This window comes from Cetorhinus maximus, chromosome 31 (genome assembly GCF_964194155.1).
Source record: "Cetorhinus maximus chromosome 31, sCetMax3.hap1.1, whole genome shotgun sequence".
NCBI lineage: Eukaryota > Metazoa > Chordata > Chondrichthyes > Lamniformes > Cetorhinidae > Cetorhinus > Cetorhinus maximus.
The window spans coordinates 9,015,831-9,039,348 of NC_135909.1; the positions used below are offsets into that span (position 1 = coordinate 9,015,831).

Here is a 23,518-nt window from a genome sequence, read left to right on the forward strand (position 1 = left end):
TAATGTGGATTATAAAATGCTGGTGAGGGCTAGGGGAAAGTTTTAGGGAAGACGGCAAGGCCTTGGAGAGCGTACATTGGGGATTTACTGGAATGGTATCAGCGGTGAGGGATTCCGTATGTGGCTGGACAAAGAAACAACAACTAGGGATGTTCTTCTTACAACAGAGAATGTTGAGGGGAGATTTAGTGCAGGTATTTAAATTGATCCCAGGCATATGATTTTCTTATACACATTATTCAATATTTTTCCATTGACTGAATGTTAGGTAACCAATGAACAAATTCAACATAATCAGCAGGGTTTTGCTTTTGTCCGAAATAATTTTGTCAGGAAATGTTTCACGTTTGTAAATTTAAAAAAATCCTTGACCTGATGTGATGGAAGGTTATTTTACTCACAGAAGCTGAATGTCCAACATTGCACACCTGCCTGCCTATTCAGAACCATCTTGTCAACGGTCCTGGATGGAAAAAGAATATGAGACTTTGTTTTGAAACTCAGACAGGTGACGAAGTGATAGAGAGTTCAAGGTGAAGGAACGATTATCCATTCTGATTTGGATCCTTGTTGCTTGTTTGTGGACATTATCAATTAATTGCTTCTTCCTGTTTGCCAACATTTTGAATCAAATAGGCCTGGAATCCTATCCTTGTTAATATCTCACTGGAGATTCCGGGTCTGTTCAGGCCATAAAACCACTGAGATTGAGAGCTTCAGTTTTTCACTCAAATTTTACTGGAATGATGATAAAATAGGATTCATGAAAGGCAGTAAGACATTTTCCTCCCTCCCTTCTATTCTCTGGATTTACACCAGCTGAAAGCAACAGAAAAAAATAATGGTGACGGAGCAGAAAAACAAGATTATCATTAGGGAACACATTTAATTTAGTATTTACTTGATAAGTTAAGTGAGTGAGCAAGTTTTAGCAAAATAAGTTTAAATTTAGGGCCCTTTTAAATAAACATATGATACTTAGAGCAGGGTGTTATTTTTGGGGTGAGATAGTGGCAACTGTGGAAGAACAGGGGGCCATGTACAGACATCATTACAAGCTATTGGACAGGAAGGTGAAAAAAAACAAGGCTAATAGAATACAACTGACTGAACTCATTCTACAGTTATGTAAGATACTGTTTAGATCCCATTCAGATCATTGCGTTCAATTCTGGACAACAAAACCTGAGGAAGAGTGAAAAGTGGGTGCAGCTGTGTTGCCACAATCAAATAGTGAGGACAGATTGCAAAGCATAGTTTTGTAATGCCTTGAAATTCGAAGATTAAGGGGTGATCTGCCTGAAATGTTTATGATGATTCAAGGATTTGACAGGGTAGATAAGTAGAGGCTATGACGTCTGGTGGAGGCGGGGTGGAGCCAGGCCAAAGGTACACAACATTAAAATTAGAACGAGAGAGATAGATTGAGCCAATCGTGAGTTCATTAAATGGCAGGGCAGGCATGGGGGAAGAATAGTTTACTTCTGTTCCTATGTTTCAATTTTAATAATCTTGGACTGAACAGGTTTACAAATTATCACCCAGTCTGTACACGTTGTCTGTTAAAGTTAGTTATTCCACCCCCTTTTCAGAAAATAAAACTTAATCTGGAGGGAACTGAAACGAGGCGCCACTCCTCAGCGTTCTGTGATGAACCCAAAAAGGAACAAGCTGAAATTTATCTTTCAAAATGGAGATCGAGCCCTCGGAGACTGCGAACTACAGTTCCCAGGGGGTCGCAAAGGCTAGTTCTGAAATGGTCGCACATGCGCAGGTTGTTCTTTTAGCGACGTCGTTGATACTGCGCATATGCTGTTCGTCAAATACTTGCACATGCGTATTTGGCGCATTTTCTCGACTTCAGGCCGGGACAAGGCTTTGCACACATGCGCAATTCGTTTCCATTTTTTCCAGGTTGGAAGTTACTTCTGCGCCTGCGCAGTAGTGAAAACAGGTCAAAAGCAAAACAGCGTGAAAAGGGACGCAGGTGACTAAGAGAGCTCCTTTCTGAAAAAAGTGCCAGAAAAAGCTGGACAAAGGAGAGGTACATGGAGCAGTTCCCAAAACAAAGGAGCAGTCCCAAACCAGGGACTGGTACAGAAAGAGCTCTCAGGAAGTTGAAGGATAAGGACAGGAATCTGAAACAGATCCTGTTCAGTGAAGACTGAGGAGTAGAGTCAGAGCCGCGCGGAGCAGACTTAGAATGAGATGGGCTTGCAAGAAGCCAGATAATCTGCGTAGACAGCCAAAGGTTGGCCCTTATTATGGACCTTTGGAGCAATGTTGTTCTGTTTGGCGGGGCCTAATACCGGATAGTGTCCGTGTGGAAGGTGAAGATTGAATGTGCGGATAGATCCAGGAGAAAAGAACCTTGGAAAGAGAGGCTGAAACCCTGGAGGTGGACCCTTCTTGAAGGTAACTGAGAGAAAGCGTCGTTTGGGAAAGAATACCCAACCGAGATCTTCGAATGTGAAGATTGGAAACCCTTGTGAGACAGGCAAAGTTTCATTGAGACTAGTTGCCTCACAGTGCTATGAGCAACTGGGGGATTAATGAGAAATCCCTCGAAACTTGGTTTTGGAGTGTGGTATGTCCGACTGCAGCTCACCCATTCAGCTACATAGACTACACTTGCCGTGAACGTTAGAACATAAGATATTTTTGTAGTTTATGTTATCTTTATGTATTTGTGTATATCAGTAAAGGTATAGTTTGGGTGAAGGAGCAGTGTAATGTACTTCGCCTTTCCTTGCATAATAAATGTTTTATTATTGTGTTAAAATTTCATCAGCAGACTCCTGTGATTCTGTTCAGTAACCATCCTTCACGTTTCTAAGCAAAAAACGTATAAGATATATCATATAAAGTTCCACCCTGGATCTGACTTACCCAGCAGTAACATCAGCTGGGATCGTAACGTTTGTTGTTATAAGAGAAAAAAGACCCAACTGGTCACTCCTTCTGTCTCTGTCCACCACGAATTTCTTTATTTCTTAATTATTCTTCTTTGCATGAGCTGCAGGGCCAGCATTTTTTGCTCTTCCCTATTTGCCCTTGAACTCGGCTAACTCAGAGAGCAGTTAAGGGAATAATATTGCTGTGGGTGGGGAGTTACATGCGGGCCAGACACCGACAGCGCCGCAGACTTCTGTATCTCAAGAGCTTTGATGAAATAGATTTGTTTTGAGAACAATTGACTATAGTTTTATGGTCGCCATGACTAAGATGAGATCACAATTCCATATTTATTACCTAATTGAGCTTGAATTCCATCAGCTGCCACCACGGGATTTAAACACATGTCCACGGAGATTAGAAACAAAAATAAAAATAGCTGGAAAAACTCAGCACGTCTGACAGCATCTGCGGAGAGGAACACAATTAACGCCTCGAGTCCGAATGACTCTTCATCAGAACTAAAGAAATATAGAAATGTGGTGAAATATAAGCTGGTTGACGGGGGGTGGGACAGGTGGAGCTGGATAGAGGGCCAGTGATAGGTGGAGGCAAAGAAGAGATTGCCAAAGATGTCATAGACAAAAGGATAAAGTGGTGTTAACGGTGCTGATATTATCTAAGGAGTGTGCTAATGGTGACATTAAGGGCAGAAAGCAGGACAAACAAGTGGCAGATAACGCTAGTGGGCCTGGGGTGGGGCGAAGATATCGAAATGGGCTAAAAGGTGGAGATAAAACGATAGATCGAAATAAATTTAATAACAGGTGGGATAAGAAAAATATATTTTAAAAATATGAATTTGGAAAAAAGGGGATCGGAAAGGGGGTGGGGATGGAGGAGAGAGTTCATGATCTGAAGTTGTTGAGCTCAACATTAAGCCTGGAAGGCTGTAGAGTGCCTAACCGGAAGACGAGGTGCTGTTCCTCCAATTTGCTTTGAGCTTCACTGGAACATTGCAGCAGGCCAAGGACGGACATGTGGGCTTGAAAGCAGGGTGGTGTGTTGAAATGGCAAGCGACAGGGAGGTCTGGGTCATGCTTGCGGACAGACCGAAGGTTTCAGATTTCCAGCATCCGCAGTATTTTGCTTTTGTGCACGGAGATTAGTCTGGGCTTCAAGTTGAGGAACACAGTGACACTGTCGTCCATCCCTATTGTACACAAACGCAGTGCGTTTAGCTTATGTTTGAGCCGCTTCACGGAGAGATTGGAATTTCTTCCAAAGCATTTTATTAATCCCATGAAATGGGTTGAGGCAAAGCGTTTTGTTCCAGTTGGAAACATCAAAAATTGATCGAGGTCCATCAGATATTGTGGATTTGTTAGAAATTGAAAAAAATACAAAGATTGTATAAAATAACAAGACACTGCGTTCTGAGAAAGAGCTCTGAAATGTTTGGGGGGCGGGGGGAAAAGCAAAATCTTCAACTGACGAGTAAGACCCACGGTTTTCAGAAAGTTCCAATCGATTTCTGTATAAAGCGACCGCGGGAGGACTCGAAGCTGCAATCTTCTGATAGCATCATTACACACACCGAAGTCAATCGACTTGCCCATTAGGCCCCGCGGTACTTACACGGCCTAGTAAACCGATACTGGTCCCATGTGAATAAATATGTGGTTGTATTTATTCCATAAATTCCAGAAATTAGTCCACGAAACATTTAAACCACGCCTTGAAGAAAGTCCTTCTTTCCATTTAACGAGTAATTTGATCGAATTTTTCGTCATGTTAAGGCGGTAGCATCAGAGAGCGAAACTATTTCCGATGGCTGGGAATCCAGGAATCGTGCACTAAAATTAAACCAAAATGCTGCAGGTGCTGGAAACTTGAAATAAAAACTTCTGCAAAAGGCCAGGCAGCATCTGAGGAGAGAGAAACGTTTCAGCTCCGTTTGACTCTTCTTCAGAGCTGAAGAGATGTAGAAATGTGATGGATTTTATACTGTGGAAGAGAGCGGGTGGAGCAGGTGGAGCAAAACAGAAGGTCGGGTATAGTCGGGACCTCAGCAGAGACTTGACAAAGATATCATGGTCACAAGACAAGGAGAGTGTTAAAGGTAGTGTTAAAGACTATGGTAAATGCTAATATGGGGCATAAAGGTACGATTACAGAACGTGTTAACAGCAGAACAAGGTCAGCGCTCTCCAAAGGCAAATATGAGAACATGTAACAGATGACCATGTAGGGGGAGGAGGTTAGAATTCATGGTCTTGAACTCAATGTTAAGTCCTGAAGGCTGTAAATTGCCTTGCCAGTAGATGAGATGCTGTTCCTCCCATTTGCGTTGGGCTTCACTGGAGCATTGCAGCAGTCCACAGCGGAAATGTGAGCCTGAGAGTAAGATGGTGATTTGAAATGGCAAGTGACCGGAAGACAGGGTCATGCTTGAGGACTGAGCAAAAATGTTCCGTAAAATGGTCACCCAGTCTTCGATTAGTCTCCACAATGCCGCTGATCCAAATGCCATCTGAAAATCTAAATACAGCACATCCAATATTTCCCTTTAACCACAGCAAAGAAATCCAACAAACTGGTTAAAAATGATTCCCCTTTTCCCAAAACCATGTTGACCCTGCTGATTGCCTTGAATTCATCTACGTGCCCTGTTATAAATCCTTTAATAATAGCTTCTAAAAATTTCACTATGATGGATGTTAAGTGAACTGGCATATTGTTTCCTGCTTTCTGCCTCCCGGCCTTTTTGAATACAGGTGTTAAATTAGTTATTTTACAACTTAATGTAGACTTCCCCGAATCTAGAGAATTTTGGAAAATTAAAACCAACTCTTCAACTACATCACTCGCCACTTGTTGAAAATGTTTTTTCTGTCGGTAAATTACATTTCCATCACATCAGGTCACGGATTTTTATGAATGGGCTGATGTGAAACACTGCAAGACCATGTGCAACATGTTTCGTCACGTTGTAAATAAAACATCGCGGAATAACGGGAAGATCCAATCATTGGATCGCATCAACATGACCATCAGCCAGACGCCTTAAACATTAGGCCATTGTCGAAGTAATGACTATTCTAATATGTTTTGAAATGCCAACTGACAGGACGAATTGATTTAATTCCACATGATTGGCGAGGCGCTGCCTCAAGCCGACGAGGCGGATGGTGCTGCTGATCTTCACCAGAACAGACAGTTAGAGTGAACATTGATCATCAACCAGGCCTTCAGAGAATTCAACAAAACAAAACGTGCGGAAAAACAATGAGAAATAACAAATCGATTCGATTGGAATGTAAAATATCGTTTAGAAATGAGAAACCATCGATGGAAAAGGAAAGTAAATTGGAATTCCCGTCATTTTCTAGACCCGGGAGAGAAAAGAGAAACGGAGGGAAAAAAATGTCGATAGGAAGAAAAGAAATGATGGAGCTGCTTCCTTGTTTTCTGTTTATCCTGTCGCTAATCAATACTGCATTAAAACATGTAAAAACAACTGGGTGAATTTAACGGAAAGTGATTGTAGTCGCTGCCCGATTGCGCCTGAACTCTCCAATTGGGTTTGTTGGCCATCGCTGGACTTGAGCTCCAGATCTAGCTGCCCCTGTAGCCTATCTGTTTCAGTAAAGAGGCAGAAGAGGCATCCACACGTCAATGTGCACAAATTCCGAGGCATGTTCTGTCCAGAAGAAGCAGGACAAATCCAACCCAGCCAAATACTGCTCCATTAGTTTATTCTTCATCATGTACAAAGTGATGAAAAGTGCTGTTGTCCGTACTATCACCACTTACTGCACTTACCCAGCAAGAACCTGCTCACTGACTCTCAGTTTGTGTTCCGTCTGGGCCACTCAGCTACTGAAATCATTGCCGCCTTTGTCCACACAAGAGCTGAACTCAAGAGGTGAGGTGAGAGTGACTGCCGTTGACATCAACGCAGCATTTGACCCAGTGTGGCAACAAGGAGCCCGAGCGAAACTGAAATCAATGGGAATCAGCTGGACAACTCCCCATGAGGGGGAGTCAGGCCTAAAAGAAAGGAAGGTGGTTGTGGCTGTTGTAGGACACTCAGCTCAGTTGCAGGACATCACTGAGGGAGTTCTTCAGAGGAATGCCATTGGCCCAACAATCTTCAGTTGCTTCATCAATGAACTTGCCGCCATCATAAGGTTAGAAGTGGGGATGTTGGTGGATGTTGTGCAATGTTCAGCATCATTCATTTATCAGATAGTGTAGCAGTCTGGACCATATACAGCAATATCTAGACAATATTCTAGCTTGGGCTGATAAGTGGAAGATAACATTCGCGCCATTAAGTTTTAGGAAATGACCGTCCACAACAAGAAGTAACCTAATCATCAGCCCTTGACATTCAATGGCAGTTCTGCCGCAGAATCTCTCACTATCAACACACTGGGGGCTACCATTGACCAGGAATCGAACTACACCATCCATTTGAATACAATGGCTGCAAGATCAGAGGACGCGACTTCGGTTGAGTAACTCACCTCCTGACTCCCCAAAGCTGCTCCACCATCTTGAAGGCACAAGTCGGGAGTGTGATGGAATGCTCTCATCTTGCCTGGATGAGTGCAGCTCCAACAGCACTCAAGAAGCTCGATAGCACCCAGGGCAAAGCAATCCGCTTGACTGGCACCTCATTCACCACAATACACATGCACTCTTCCCACCACTGACGTACATTGGCAGCAATATGTACAAGAGGCACTACAGCAACTCACCAAGGCTTCTTCAACCGGACCTTCCAAACCCGCAGCTCTACCACCACGAAGGACAAGGGCAGCAAAATCATGGGAAGGGCACCATCTGCAATTTCACCTCCAAGCCACACACTATCCTGAGGTAGCACTTTTCCGTGGTTCCTTCACTGTTGCTGGGTCAAAATCCTGGAATTCCCTCCCAAACAGCACTGTGGATGCACCTACAACACATGGACTGTGGCTATCACAACAGTATAATAGTTCTCATAATGTTATTGTTTTAAAAGTGGGTTAGTAGTGCGGTATGAATAGTTTCTGTGCGTGTGTGTGGGCTTTAATTGAGTTAGAGGCAGCTGGTCTGGAGGCTTGACTCATCAAAAGGGAGCTTTGTTTGAGATGCTAATTTAGTAAACATGGCTGAAGTTTTAGAATGTGAGGTGAGGAGAATTTGCATTTTTAGATAAATCAAGGTAGCATGAATTTCAGAGAGATGATAGAATGTTACGCCTAGCCACAGAAGCTAGGCCAAGCACTGTAATTATTTTTTCCCAGAGGTTTCTGATAATATGAGCACCATGCAATGATTTATATTATGAGAAAAGTAAAGTTCCAAAGACATACGGGAACAATGGAATATACATTAAAAGGGAGAAACTTGTCTAAAGAATATAGAAGTTCTGTGTAAGGGAAGGCATTGCAAGATCCACCAGAAGTGTGAAAAGCCTCCAGTGTTTGTTCATTAAGGTGCTGTCTACAGAAACAGAAGCTGGGAAAAGCCACTTTGAATTCTACTGTTCAGGGTATTATGTTTGACTTGGCTGGATCAGTTTAAATCTATTTTTTAACGCTGCCTTAATGGGGGTATAACTGGAAGCCAGATTAATTAGCGGATGTACAAGTTATTGTAGCAGTAATTTGTAGACCTATGTATGTACTTGAAATATTTTATTTTGCTAATAAATGTTTAATTTAGTTTTGAAAACACCTTTAGAGTCTTGGTAGATATAATACTAGTGAATTCAGGGCACGCACCTTGAAATAAAATACAAATTGCCAAATCGTTGTGACCTAGTGATCAAATTTCCTTTGTGGATTTGATCCGCCTGGCTCACACCATCTGCCGCGTCATAACAGTAGCGGATTAAGAAGGCAACACACCGCCATCTTCTCAAGGGCAATTCAGGATGGGCAAAAAATGCTGGCCTATCCAGCGATGTCAACATCCTATGAACGAATACAAAAAGGTAGACGGCGGAGCTGTGAAATATTTAAAGGGAAAACTTCTTCATAGATCTTCCTGCTTCCCTCCCTCTCAATCACACAGAACAGCAAACTCACGGAATCGTAACATACCCAGAGACGGAAAATTCAGAGCTAAACACATCAAATACACCCCCAAGACCCCTCAGATCAAGTCATCAGGCTCCTCTGCTCTGATTCGATGAGAATTTAGTTAAAATATCCTCCTAACAAACACGCTGTGGTTAAATCCCTGTCGAAGAAACTAACATTTGGATTAATTTGTGAAGTTAAACAAAACGGGGCCGAATCATTTTCTTTTCAGAAAGGTTTTCAGAATGGCTGTTTGAAATTGTCCCTTCTCATATAGTAATTCGCTGCACAAATTCACAATTCAAAGTTGCCGCAATCCCCCACAACTTCAATCAACGATTCTTTTTGCGATTGCATTGGACCTGGAAACCGCTCTCGGCATTAATCTCACTGAACCAGTGCCTGACCACCTTGTATCTGTCAGCGTGGAGGTGACGGTGTTAGGGTCGCATTGGGCCACTTAAAATGAGACTGGGGCACGACGCAAGGGGGAAGGGCGAGTGTTCACCGAGGTTTCTCATACATTCCAAAAGCGAAATAATGAAGATGCTGCAAATCTGAAGAAAACTCAGAAAAAGCTGGAAATACACAGCAGAACTGGGAGCGTTTGTGACGGGACAAACAGAGTGAACGTTTTAGATCGGGACCCGTTTGGTTAAATTCACCCAGTTATTTCCATTCTGTTTTATCCAGTATTGAAGGGTGAGTGAAGAAACAGATAATAAGGCAGCAGTTTTTTTTTCATTCCTTATCGTTCTTTTTTTTTCATTTTTCATCAATTTCTCTTTTCTCTTCCGGATCTATAAAACGACGAAGATCCAATTCAATTGGCTGTTTGCGATATATCAATCGAAATTCAACATTTCAATCCAATAGATTTGTTGTTTCAGGTTATTTATCGCTCTCTGTGTTTTATTGTGATTTAATCTCTCGCGGTTTGTATGATGATCAATGTTACATCTTACTGCCTGTTCTGGTGAAGATCAAAAACAGAAACGACATTTCCAACATTGCACAACTGGCTGCACAGTCGGAACCGTTTTCACAGACAGGACGGGCCTCATTCTGCGCTGTTGTAAATCTAAGAGTTTATGTTTCCCTCTCTCTGGCCAAACTGCACAAACTTTATTCTCCTTTTATCGTTACTGATTTCCAATACACCATAGGCTACCGCTTTTGCTTTTTTCCTGCGTTTCACTGGATTAAAACGAATGACAACAGTACCTTTTTCCATTGTTGATCAAAAGTAATCGATGTGAAACGTGAACATCGGTTTCACTGTCCGTGTTACTGCCTGAGATGCGGAGTAATTGCCAAAATGTCTGATTTCCCAATCACGATGTCCAAAGATGTTTGGTCGACTGTAGATGGCATTGAAACGATTCCTTAGTTGCACCGGGGACACGTTACCGGCTGGCTCGTTGGTCTAGAGGTATGATTCTTGCTTAGGGATTTTCATTGTGTGAACTTGCAAGAGGTCCCGGGTTCAAATCCCGGACGAGCCCTGCTATTTTTCAAATTCTAATTACGGAAATCAGTGCGAGACCCGACACCCGGGAAGTCATTGCAGAGAATACTTCACTTCAGCGGACGTGAAGAAAATGACCGCAAAGTCTCCTCGTGTCATGGGACTCTGAATTCATCCCACTGCACCAAATGCAGCAACTCCCACCTTGTTGATTCAGGTGGGATGCCCAATGCAGTCACTTGCAATTTTGCCTGAACGAACACACAGAATGGCATAGCTTGATTTTTTTTCGATATTTGAGCTGTTTTCTAGTATTTGCACTGAGCAGAAAGTGAGCGTTTCAGCAATCCGGTTCAGGGGGAATTAACAATCAGGACATCTGGGCAGGACTAAAATTGTGGAGCAGCAAAATGTTTCACTCCCCGTATTACAGCCGGAGCTGAGCTGGAATTGTTCATTGCTGTCTTTTCACTATAACAATGTAAAAGGGTGACTGAAGCACTTTGATGGCAATCAACATCTATATTCATTGAAGCGGGTCATCTCCGCTGGCTCTTTGGTCTAGGAGTGCGATCCTTAGTTAGGAATTTTTGTTGAATTGGTTTGCGAGAAGTGAAGGGTTCAACCCCCAGCCAAACATCATCGTTTGTGGCTTTTGGTCCAAGATGTGGGCTGCGTAAGGAAAACAATGAAGAGCTGTGCTCTGGAAGGTGGGATTTACTGAAATCGGGAGCAGGTTTGAGAATCCGGGTCGTTATTGCTTAGAATTTATCCACGCTGCACGTGTGGGGAAAATAAACACAGGCCTTATAAATGTTTGCCTATGTAATCTGACTCTGAAATTATCCCAAAACAGCAATTCAGGCAACACCATGCTTGTGAGTTCAGGTTGCTGGCTGATGAATTCTGTTGTAATATTATCTGAAAGGACTGAGAGAGCTGGTAACCCCGCAGCTTGGTTTTTATTTGACCGCATTTACATGGTATTCCAGGAGTTTCACTGAGGAGAAAATGGGCCTTTATGTGGTTCCGCAATCTCGTTCAGGGGGAATTAACAACCAGCATGTAGCTGTAAGTAAGCATTTCCTTGCAGACATTAACGTGTTCCATCCCGCGCTCATATTCACATTTGAAAATGAACATTGTAACCAGCTCCCTTTCCTAGATGTGCTATTTGAGAAATCCGCTAAATGAGTTCTCTGCTACTGTCAACTTCAAGCCGATCACCACTGTTCTGATTAGCGTGGGTAGAAAATTGGCAGCTGGCAGAAAACAGAGAGTAGACATAAATGGGTCATTTTTTTCTGTTTGGCAGGATGTGACGAATGGGGCCGCGCAGGGGTTTGTGCTGGGGTCTCAACTTATTACAATTTATATCAATGACTTAGATGAGGGTAGGCAAGGCATAGTAGTTAAAATTGCAGAAGAAACAAACATAGGTAAGTTGCTAAGAGGACATAAGAAGATTGTAGACGGATATAGATAGGTTGAATGAATGGGCAAACATTTGGCAGATGGTGAAGTTTTTCGGTTTGGCACAAAGATTAAAAAAAGCAGATTGTTATTTAACGGGGTACGCCTGCAGAATTCCGAGGTGCTGAAGGATCTAGGTGTTCTAGTTCTCGATTCACAGAAAGTTAGTGCAGGTACAGCAAGAAATTGTGAAGGCTCGTGGAATGTTACCCTTTGTTACGAAAGGAATTGAACATAAAAGTAACAATGTTATGCTTCAGTTATAAATGGTATTGATGAGAGCACATCTCCAACACTGTGCGCAGTTTTGGTCTTATTTAAGGAAGCAGGTAAATGGGTTGGAGGTGGTACAGAGGAGGTTGACTGGATTAATAACCGCAATGAGCGGGATGCCTTATGAGGAAATGTTGTACAGACTGGGCTTGTTTCCACTGGAGTTAAGGAGATTGAGGGGTGACTTGGTTGAAGCATATAAGATCCTGGATGGTCTTGACAAGGTGGACGTGGAAATGATGTTTACTCTTGTGGGTGAGTCCAGAACTAGGAGGCACTGTTTTAAAATTCGGGGTCGCCCTTTTAGGACAGAGATTAGGAGAATTTGTTTTCTCTGAGACGGTTGTGTGACTTTGGAATTCCCTGTCTCAGAAAGCGGTAGGGGCAGGATCACTGACAATTTTTAAGGCAAAGGTACAAATTTTCATGTTAGGTAAGAGAATCAAAGGTTGTCGGAGGTAGATGGGAATGTGAAAATCGAAACACAAGCAGAGCAGACATGATCTTATTGAACAACAGAGCAGGCTTGAGGGGCTGAATGGCCCACTTCTGCTCCTATTTCGTAAGCTCGCATGTTGATATGTTTGACCAATCTGAGTTGTCTTGCCTTTTTTTGGAATTAAAACAAAAGCTTTGGATTAACTGTTTCTTGGTGCATTGTCTATGGCAACGCCTTAACCAGTCAGATTCCACATGCCAACCAATCAGCACCCTGTTTATCACATAGTTTTCAATGTTGTTCCCTTTGAAATTTGGCGTTCGTGTGTCTGTCCTGATAAGTGCAAGATGAAAAACTTCGACAGCATGTCTCTTTTTTTTATCAGAAACACTCAAGTTCTGTGCCACCAAGAGGCTATTTACCTTAAAACTGGGTGCTGTGGTTACTGACCCTTCTGTCACAGGATTTAAAAAAAAAACGTTCTCTTTATTTAGTCTATCAAAATCATTCATCATTTTGTGCAAATCATCACTGTTTTGTCGACATAGGCGACGTCAGGAAAATGCAGGGGACACTTTAAGATTGAAGCAGAATGTGAGTTTATCCACATTCAGGCTATTGCAACACCGTGAAGTCGTAAACCCGACCAAGGTGCTTTACAGGAGAGGCACAAGCAGCATTTGATACCGAAACATGTATTAGGCCAGGTGGCCAAACACTTCATCAAAGAGGTAGATTTTAAAGAGATCGTTAAAGGAGAAAGGAGGGCTGGGAGGTTTAGGGAAAGAATTGAAGAGCTGATGGTTCCGACAGCTGAAGGCACGGCCTCCAATGGTGGAACAAGGAAATGCGCGAATCATCAAGGGACCAGAATTAGTTTCAGATCGAGTAAGGGGATTGTCTGGAAATGGACACGAAACTCCAGCCTGACAAGTGAGAAATCTACCCCCGGCCCTCCAATATTCTCACTGCCGCTCGCCCCATGTGTCCAGTTGGAAAACGTTCTGAAGCAGCATGTAATCTGACAGGGAACCCGGGATAAGCCTCCACTGTCTGATCGAAAACTGCAACAGGAGCTGTTCATTACAATTGTGAGAGCCGCGTGGTGATGGTGCTGGTCTTGACATCCAGTGGTGTAGGTTCACATCGGCCTCATCATGTTATTGTTTAAAGGTGTCTCCCAGAAACAGTCTGGAGAGGTGACAGGGCAGTTCTGAGAGGCAGTGCCGTGCTGCATGTCACTATTACCAACTGGCTGCTAATGGACAGGTTGGAGTCTGCCTGAGGGCTGAGCAAACTGACTGTGTTCGAGCAATTCTCAATGTGTGTTGGAGGAGTTGCCCTGAGAATTTGATGATTCTGCTCAGTGGTTCGGAGGGAAAAGGAACAGGGACTTGAGTCACCATCACCAACAGGCATTATCGAACCAGTTTCTCAATTAAACCACAGTCATGGAGTTATAGGGTTTTAGAGCACGGAAAGAGGCCCTTCGGCACTTCGTGCCCGCATTGGTCAACAATCCCCTTTCTACTCCAATCCCATTCTCCAGCACTTGCCCTTTCTCCAGTACATCGATGGCTGCTTCAGTGCCGCTTCATGCTCTCGACTGGACCTGGAAAAAAATTTTAATTTTGCTTCCAATTTCCACCCCTCCATCATTTTCACGTGGTCCATCACTGACACTTCCCTTCCCTTCCTTGACCTCTAAGTTTCTATTTCTGGTGATAGATTGTCCACCAATATTCATTACAAGCCTATTGGCTGCCATAGCTACCACGAATACAACTCCTCGCACCCCGCTTCCTGCAAGGACTCCATCCCATTCTCTCAGATCCTTCGCCTCCGTCGCATCTGTTCTGATGATGCCACTTTCAAAAACAGTTCCTCTGACATGTCTTCCTTCTTCCTTAACCGAGGTTTTCCACCCACGGTTGTTGACAGGATACTCAATCCTAGCCGGCCCATCTCCTACACATCCGCCCTTGCACATTCCTCTCCCTCCCAGAACCAAGATAGGGTCCCCCTTGTCCTCACTTGTCACCCCACCAGCCTCCGCGTTCAAAGGATCATCCTCCATCATTTCCCCCAACTCCAGCATGATGCCACTACCAAACTCATCTTCCCTTCAACCCCCCTGGCGGCATTCCGTAGGAATCGTTCCCTCCGGAACACCCTGGTCCTCTCCTCCATCACCCCCTGCACCTCTACCCCCTCACACGGCACCTTCCCATGCAACCACAGAAGGTGCAACATCTGCCTCTTTACTTCCTCCCTCCTCACCGTCCAAGGGCCCAAACACTCCTTTCAAGTAAAGCAGCATTTCACTTTCACTTCCCTCAATTTAGTCTACTGCATTCGCTGCTCCTAATACGGTCTCCTGTATATTGGAGTGACCAAACGCAGACTGGGCCACCGCTTTGCAGAACACCTTCGTTCTGCCCGCAAGCATGTCCCAGACCTCCCTGTCGCTTGCCATTTCAACACTCCACCCTGTTCTCATGCCCACATGTCCGTCCTTAGACTGCTACAGAGAAGCTCAGCGCAAACTGGAGGAACAGCAACTCATCTTCCGACTAAGCACTTTACAGCCTTCCGGACTGAATATTGAGTTCAACAATTTCAGATCATGAACTCTCTCCTCCATCCCCACCCCCTTTTTCTAATAATTTATAATTAAAAAAATATATAAATCTTTCTTTTTCCACCTATTTTTAAATTTATTTCAATCTTTTGTTTTATCTCCACCTTTTACCCCATTTCGATCCCTTCCGCCACCCCACCCCCACTAGGTCCATCTGCCACTAGCCTGCTTGCTGCCCTTTATGCCCCCATTAGCACATTCCTTAGATAATATCACCGCCGTCAACACCCCTTTGTCCTTTTGTCTATGGCATCTTTGGCAATATCTTCTTTGCCTCCACCGATCATTGGCCCCCTATCCAGCTCCACCTGTCCCACCCCCCTCTACCAGCTTATATTTCACCTCATTTCTCTATTTCCTTAGTTCTGATGAAGAGTCATTCGGACTCGAAACGTCAACTCTATTCCTCTCGGCTGATGCTGTCAGACCTGCTGGGTTTTTCCAGTTATTTTTGGTTTTATTTTGGATTTCCAGCATCCACAGTATTTTGCTTTTGTCCTATATGCTACGTCATTTCAAGTGTTCATCTAATTGCTTCTCAAATGCCGTGTGGGTTCCCGCCTCTACCACCCTTTTAGGCAGTGAGTTCCAGATGCCCTCCACACTCTGGATGAAACAAAAATCCTCAAATCGCCTCTGTCCCACTTGTCCCTTACCTTAAATATATGCCCCCTGGCTATTGATCTCTCAAAAAAAGGAAGAACTTCCTCCTAACTACCCAATCTCTGCCCCTCATAACTTTGTGCACCCCAACAGGTCGCCCCCTCAGCCTCCTCTGCTCTCAGGAAAACAATCCTATCCGATCCAGTCTCTCTTCATAGCTGAAAGGCTCCAGCCTAGGCAACATCCTGGTGAGTCTCCTCTGCACCCTTTCTAGTGCAATCATATCCTTCCTATATTATGGCGAGCAGAACTGCACACAGTACTCCAGCTGTGGCTTAACTAGAATTTTATACAGTTCCAACATAACCTCTCTGCTCGTATCGTCAATTCCTCGACTGATAAAGGCAAGTATCCCATCTGCCTTCTTAACCACCTCATCGACCTGTCCTACTGCCTTCAAAGATCATTGGAAATGCGCAACAAGGTCCCTCTGATCCTTTGTGCTTCCTAAGGTGCTGCCATTCATCGTGTGATCCTTGCCTTGTTAATCCTCAAAAAATGCTTCACATCACACTTTTCAGGATTAAATTCCACTTACCATTGTTCTGTCCATCTGGCCAGCCCGCCTGTGTTATCCTGTGGTCTAAAGCTTCCCTCTGCGCTGTTTACCACACCATAACTTGTCATTTGCAAACTTACTGATCATACCTCCTACATCCATGTCTACGTCATTAATGTACACTACAAACAGCAAGCGACCAGCACTGAGCACTGCAGGATGCCACTGGACACAGGCTTCCTGTCACAAAAACAACCTTTGACCATCATGCTCTGTCTCCTGCCACTAAGTCAATTTTGGATCTAATGTGCCAAAATTCCCTGGTCCCATGGGCTATTACCTTCTTGACCATTTTCCCATGCGAGACATTGTCAAACACCTTATGGAAGTCCATGTCGACTATGTCAACTGCATTACCCTCGCCTATACACCTTGTCACCTCCTCCAAAAAATCAATCAAATTTGTTAGGCATAATATCCCCCTGGCAAAGCCTTGCTGACTATCCTTGATTAATCCTTGCCCCTCCAAGTGGAGATTAACTCTTCGCTCAGATTTTTTCCAGAAGTTTCCCTACCACTGATGTTAGACTCACTGGCCTATAGTTCCCTGGTTTATCCCTACCACTCTTCTTGAATAATGGTGTCCTCCAGTCCTCTGGCACCTCTCCTGTGGCCAGAGAGGATTTGAAAATTAATATCAGCGCCCCAGAAATCTCCTCCCTTGCCTCCAACAGCAGCCTGGGATGCATCTCTTCTGGGCCTGGCGACTTATCCACTATTACGCCTGCTAAAACCAGTAATACCTCTTCCCTCGCAATGCTAATTTGTTTCAGTGTATCACAGTCCCCTTCCCTGATTTCTATGCCTGCACCGTCCTTCTCTATAGTGAATACAGATGCAAAGTGTTCAAATAAAACCTCACCAACGTCTTCTGGTTCCTCACACAGGCTGTCACATTGGTACCTATTGGCCCTATCTTTCCCTAGTTATCGCCTTTACCCTAATATCCTTATAAGCGCCTTTGGATTTTCCTTTATTTTACCTGCCAGAGTATTTTGATGCCCGCTATTCGCTCCCCTAATTTGTTTTTAAAGTAACTCCCTGCACTTTCTATACTCCCCGGGGGCTTCCGCTGTTTTGAGCCCTCGGTGTCTGCCCTAGCTTCCAGTTTTTCTCCTTTTACAATCCAGTAAATGTCTTAACATCCAGGGTTCTCCGGACTTGATGGTCCCACCCTTCACCTTTACGGGAACATGTTGGCCTACAATCTTATAATTTTCTTTTTGAATGTCTCCCACTGCGATGATGTAGATTTTCCTACAAGGAGCTGCTCACACATGAATTAAAAACTAACTTCCAGGGGACTGGCACTCACGACTTTTGAATGTCCTTTTTGTCATTGTTTTAAGCAATACACACACGACCCATTGCACTACAGAGTCTCACATGTGGCAGCATTTCCCTTTGCCTTATAAGGATTTCTGACAATGTAGGACGAGCAGAGAGCTGCAAAAGTTCAGCATATCTGATATTAGAATATTAACAACGTTTCAAAACGACTTCATTGCTGCTCAAACGGATTGGAACGTCATGTGTTCGTCAAAAGCGCAGTTCCATCGCTCTCCCTCTGTTCATCTGTCTGTTTCTCTGACTATCCCTCCCTTAAATCTCACTCTCTCCCTCGCTCTCGATCAGAAAAGGCAACAGAAGGCTGAATAGATTCCGATTCCTCTTTCCCGTTATTCTTAAGGAAAATCAGCCATCGACAGAAAACACTTTTCATATTTCAACAAACAAATGTAATTTCTTTTTCAGAAAGTTCAGACGGAAATTTGAAGATAGGATGTTGTGCTACTGGGAAAAAAAACGGTTTAAAATTTGATGAACTCCCTGGATCTGGCGGCCCACAACCTCGGCTTTTTAAAGAATAGGTTGCAGGGTTATTGTAAGAAACGCCGCTGATTTTCCAGATTTCCCAGATTCTAGCACGGAACTATAGACTTAACCTCCATCCCCTTCCTGTCAGCCCTGTGTCGGTTCCATAGCTGCTATTTCTGCCCTTTTTCTTGAGCTGTAGAGATTCCTCAGAGACTCTTCAATGGTCTGTATCTTAGCTCCATCCAGCTGCCGTGATTTCCAATCCTGTTAGGCGGTTGCCTAGCAAAAAATTATCACTCGCAGTTATTGAATTATTAATTAAGGCAGCATTTACTGCTTACGAGGGAAGATTGCTTCACATCTCCATCTTTGCGCGAAGAAATAATTATTAACGCCTCTCCTGAATGGCCTGTCTCTGTTTGAAATTTATGTCCTTTAGTCCTAGACTCCACCACTTCACCAGTGTTTTTTTAATGTCCTCCTGAAATCTGTTGCAATCGTTCACATTGTTTTGATGACTTCTGAGTTATGTGTAATTTTGGACTTTGTAATTGTACGCAATAAACACAAGTGAAGGCTATTAAAGTTTATCCAGAAGAGAAGTGGCTCTAACACTGACTCCTGGGGACATTACCGTCCGCTCCGCTGAAGTCTGGAAAACAACTGTTCATTGACAATTTTGTATCCACGCTCTCTGCCAGAAACAGCACGGTGAGATGACTGAGCAGTTTTGGAAAGATCGTGTTGTGCTGCGTGCCACTGTTCCCGCTGGCTGTATATGTCAACTTTGGAAACTGTTTGAAGAATGAACAGACTGATTCTGGCCTGGCCTGGTGTTTTCTAGTTTCATGAAAAGTAGCCGTGAGAAGGCGAGTTTCTTCTGGTCAGTGGTTCAGATAGAAAGTGGGGGTGGACAGGAGCCCCCTGTATAACTGGAGATGTCGGTGAAACAGCTCCCCTTCACTGAAAGCCTTGAATGAAAGAGTGAGAAAAACAGAAAACGTTAAAAATTCTGCAAGTCTGGCGGCACCTGTGGAGAATGAAACAGAGTTAACGCTTCGTGTCCACTATTTCAGAGTGCCGAAGGACAGTGATATCGGACTCAAAACATTAACCCTATTCTCCCTCCATAGACGCTGTGAGACCTGCTAACTTTATCCAGCCTTTTTTGTTTGTCTTTCTGATTGCCAGCATCCGCAGTGGACTCATTGATTTGCTTGTAACCTGATCGAAAATCCGACTCCCGTGGGACTCTAGACCACAACCTTTGAATACCTTAATTATCACTGCCTAGAAGTTCAACCCGCTTTCCATTGCGCCGCAGAACCACTTCGGTTTGCGCGTGTTCCTTTCGGATTTCCAACAATGGATAATTGTTCCAAAGCTCAGCAATTTCCAACATTAGACCATTAATTAGATTTGAAAAGTGTTTCATTCATTGTAACGCGTATTGAGACCCCTTGTGGTTGTGAAAACAGCTTTAATAATGCAAATCTTCAATTCAAATACCTCATTGATATCAAGGGCAGTCGCTGTTACCTCGCCCGTTGAGCTCAGTTCTTCTGTCTATGTTTGTGCCAAGGCTGCAGTGCAGTCAGGAGCTGAATGGCCCTGGTGTATCCCAAACCAAGCATCAATGAACAGGTTATTGCTGAGTAACTGTTGCTTGATGGCGCTGTCGAAGTCCCCACCCAACACTTTTTTTTTGATCAGGAGTAGACTAATTGGCCGGGTTGGATTTATTCTGCTTTTTTTGTAGACAGGGCACACCTGCTGGCCTCGCCAGCGACGCCCACATCTCGTGCAAAAAAAGGAAATGTTCTAGTTCTTGTGTACAAATCTGGTTAAACGACAATGGGATTAATGTCATCAAGTCTCGACTGCATCTGCTAATCGCTGGGAATAAATTTGATTGTGGGATTAAAGATCCATAAAACTCTGCATCTGTAACTGAATGAGCTTTGTTCTGTATCTGTCAGTCACAGGTAGTGTTTGTGAGTGTCGGATTCATTCTGTATCCCCAACTGTGGGACCGTTTGTGAGAGTAGAATTCCTTCTTTATGGGTAAATGTCTTGTACTGTAAGTGAGGGTGGGATTAATTTTGTATCAGTCAGTGGTACTGATTGCCAATGTGGGAGTCATTCTGTATCTATCAGCCATCATTATTGTGAGGGAAATTGGCTAAATGTCTCTGGTATTTTCTTATTCACAGTGTAAGAAACATATCTTCTCATTTCTGTTGAGCTGTTGTAAAGAACATATCTTTTTATTTCCTGTTGGACTGTGGATTAGAATTACAATGGCTGCATGTTGAAAGACATGCTCATTGGAACAGAATGAGAGATATATACAATGCTGCAATCCTGGAACAGACTGTGTCATGAAAGACAGGATGGTGCCAGGGAGGATTTCTGGAAGAAGGCAGCTGTCTGACAACAACATCGTCATTGGCTCCTGACCAGGTGACCAAGGTTTTGTGTGAAGCGCGGTATAGCAGAAAGCTCTTGGCCTGCAAAGAGAAAGCATCTAAAATCTCTTTCCTCATATCTCTATAACCAGCTCTCTCTCTCTGAGGAAACCAGTGTGAAAAGGGAAAGGGGAAACCATTGTTAGAGACATTGAAAGGCAAGTTATCAACCAATGAACTAAATTCTGAAAGTGCTGGAAGGCCACCTCGTATCATCAACAAGATCTGAAAGGAATTTGGAAGCCATCAATCTAAATCAATCCTTCCAACCTGTACTCCAGCTTGCTGCTAATGAACTGTTTTACCCCACCCTTAAAATGCATGTTTTGTGTGACGTATGTGTATGTGTGTGTGTACGTAGGGGGTTTAAGAAGGGGGTGGAGTTTAAGTTATCGTGTTAGAAGTTAGCAGTTATTTTTTTTTCTTTTGCCATTTGATAAAAACAATTTGATCAAAAACAATGACTTACTTATTAAGTTTACAAACCTGGTGCTCATACTCTGTTAGCCTAAATTAAACAGTTAGGTAGAATTGGGGCAATGTGGTGGTTTGATCAAACGCTTTCACATTTGTCGTGGCTCGGGGAGCAGTGGGGTTTGATATTGCAGCGAACTATCCCCAGTGAGTCGTGACGTTCGGCAGACCCTCGATATACAGGCTGATTCCGCCGTTTGATGGGAATGTTAGGGTGGGTGATGTGCTGGGCCAGGAGTGTATCAATTATGGTCGAATACAATTCTGCTGCTGCTGATGGCTCTCAGAGCATGAGCCTGGGATCGCTGGAATTCTCTTCCAGTGACAGGATCAGATTCCTGCATCTGTCATTCCCTGACACAATATATCTTCGTCATATTCAGTGTGCATCTTGCATTTTCTGATACTTTATGAGGTTTGGGCCATTAGTTGAGTCTGTCAGTGGAGCTGTACGTGTGCAATTGATCTGCCTGACAGTCAGCTTCCGGTGCTGTAAATGACCGGATTTATTCTGTATTTGTCAGTCTTTGGTATTGTAAGCGACTTTCTGAATGTCCTCATCCTGAATCTCACAATGGCGCTGTGTATGTGTGTCTGTGTGTCTGTGTGTGTTTGTTGGCTGGTGGCGTGTGGGGGCTGGGGTGTATGTGGTTGTACGTGTGTGTGTCTGTGTGATTAACTCATTATCACTCAGTGCTACTGAAAGTGAGTGTGGATTAATTCTCCCCTCGTCTTTGCCAATGCCTAAGAAATGCTTAGACTGCGTGAGGCGTAATTGCGCAGCGGGTGTGGGGTAGGGGGAGGTGAGGCGGGGAGGGAGGGATTGAAATCAATGGCGCAGGATGGTGAGTGTGAAAACAGCCGACTTTAAAACATGTGTGTAGGAAAGTGAAGAGAGAGCATGTATGTGGGGAGATCACAGAAAAGCTATGGCTGGAGCTGCCCCGAGAGACAAGTTTTGGGTTGTCAGTGAAAAAAAACTCCTGTAATGAAGGCACAAAATCAGAAACAGGAAATGCGGAGAATATACAGCAGGTCCGAAAGCAGCTGTAGAGAGAGATTCCTGTCGCAAGGATGTAACTTTCCAACTGGATACTTCACGCCGCTCAGATCTTACACTCTCATCACCTTCGTGTGAGGAACAGGTCGGGCGGGAATTGGGTCTTTGTTGATTTGAGCAAACAGAGCAATGCAGCAATGAGAAGCTCCTCACCCCCCGGCGGCTTGGGGAAGGATGGGACTCAGATACAGGAACCTGACAGGTGCTGAAAAAAGCAAAATCACATCGAGTTTCTAATTCAATGAAGGTGAAAATAGAATCCAAAACATTTGTGCAAAGTTCAATGGGTTAGTGTCCCAATACATCACAGCTGCGATTTATGATGGCCGAGTGGTCTGAAGTGCTGTGTTTATATTGCCCAATTCTTCTGGAAGCGTGGGTGAAGAATCCCCCTCCTGACATTAACTTTCCTTCCACAGCTCATTCCAAACCCGCCACTCCTGCCGGCGAGAAGGACAAGGGCAGCAGACGCATGGGAACACCATCACCTGCAAACACACGACATTAAACTGAAAAATAGGACAAGTGCATCACTGCTTCACTTGGAAGAGGTGTTTGGGTTTTGAGGAGATAAAAAGCTGACGTTGTATCCCCTGCATTAGCACAGAAAGGTGCGGTTAAAAGGGGAGGGGATATTGGCGGTAGAGCAGCGGTCGCGGAGGGGATTGTCCCTTCAGTATGGTGAGTTCCCCATTCAGTGGAGCCACACACCGCCCTGACTTAGAAATATATCGCCACCCCTTCCCTGTCGCTGGGTCACAACCCTGTTCCGCCCTTCAACTGGATCCTGGATCATCTGTATCTGAGCTCCATCTTCCTGGCAGGATTTCACAGACAATCATACCAGTGCTGATTCAAAAAAACCACGATCCATCTCATTTTTAAAATTGTCATTTGACTCTAAGTTTCGTTCGCTTTTTGGGAGGAAAGTTCTAATTTTTCACCACCCTTTGTGTGAAGTGTCTCTTTACCACATCATGAAAGGCGCTACACTCATTTTATACTTTACCCCAGTTTTCTGGACAGAAGTCGTGCCAGATCTGCGACATATAACTAACTGTTCATGAGACATCTAAACGGACCTTGGGCTCTGTGGCTGAGTTGGTTAAAGCGCCTGTTTAGTAAACAGGAGACCCTGGGTTCAAATCCTAGCGGAGCCTTGCTTCCATTTACAAGTTTTGAGCTGATTTGAGCAAGTCCTTCGTAACAG

The 23,518-nt window shown here is 43.9% G+C and overlaps 2 non-coding genes across 2 annotated transcripts; both read left to right on the top strand.

The window, feature by feature from the left end:
• The first annotated feature begins 10,387 nt into the window (after positions 1-10,387).
• trnap-agg (transfer RNA proline (anticodon AGG)) lies at positions 10,388-10,477 on the top strand. The gene is given in 2 exon segments: positions 10,388-10,423; positions 10,442-10,477. It is a non-coding gene; the product is annotated as a tRNA-Pro (tRNA).
• Positions 10,478-23,394: 12,917 nt separating this feature from the next.
• On the top strand, positions 23,395-23,468 carry trnat-agu (transfer RNA threonine (anticodon AGU)). The gene has a single exon. It is a non-coding gene; the product is annotated as a tRNA-Thr (tRNA).
• Positions 23,469-23,518: the final 50 nt, after the last annotated feature.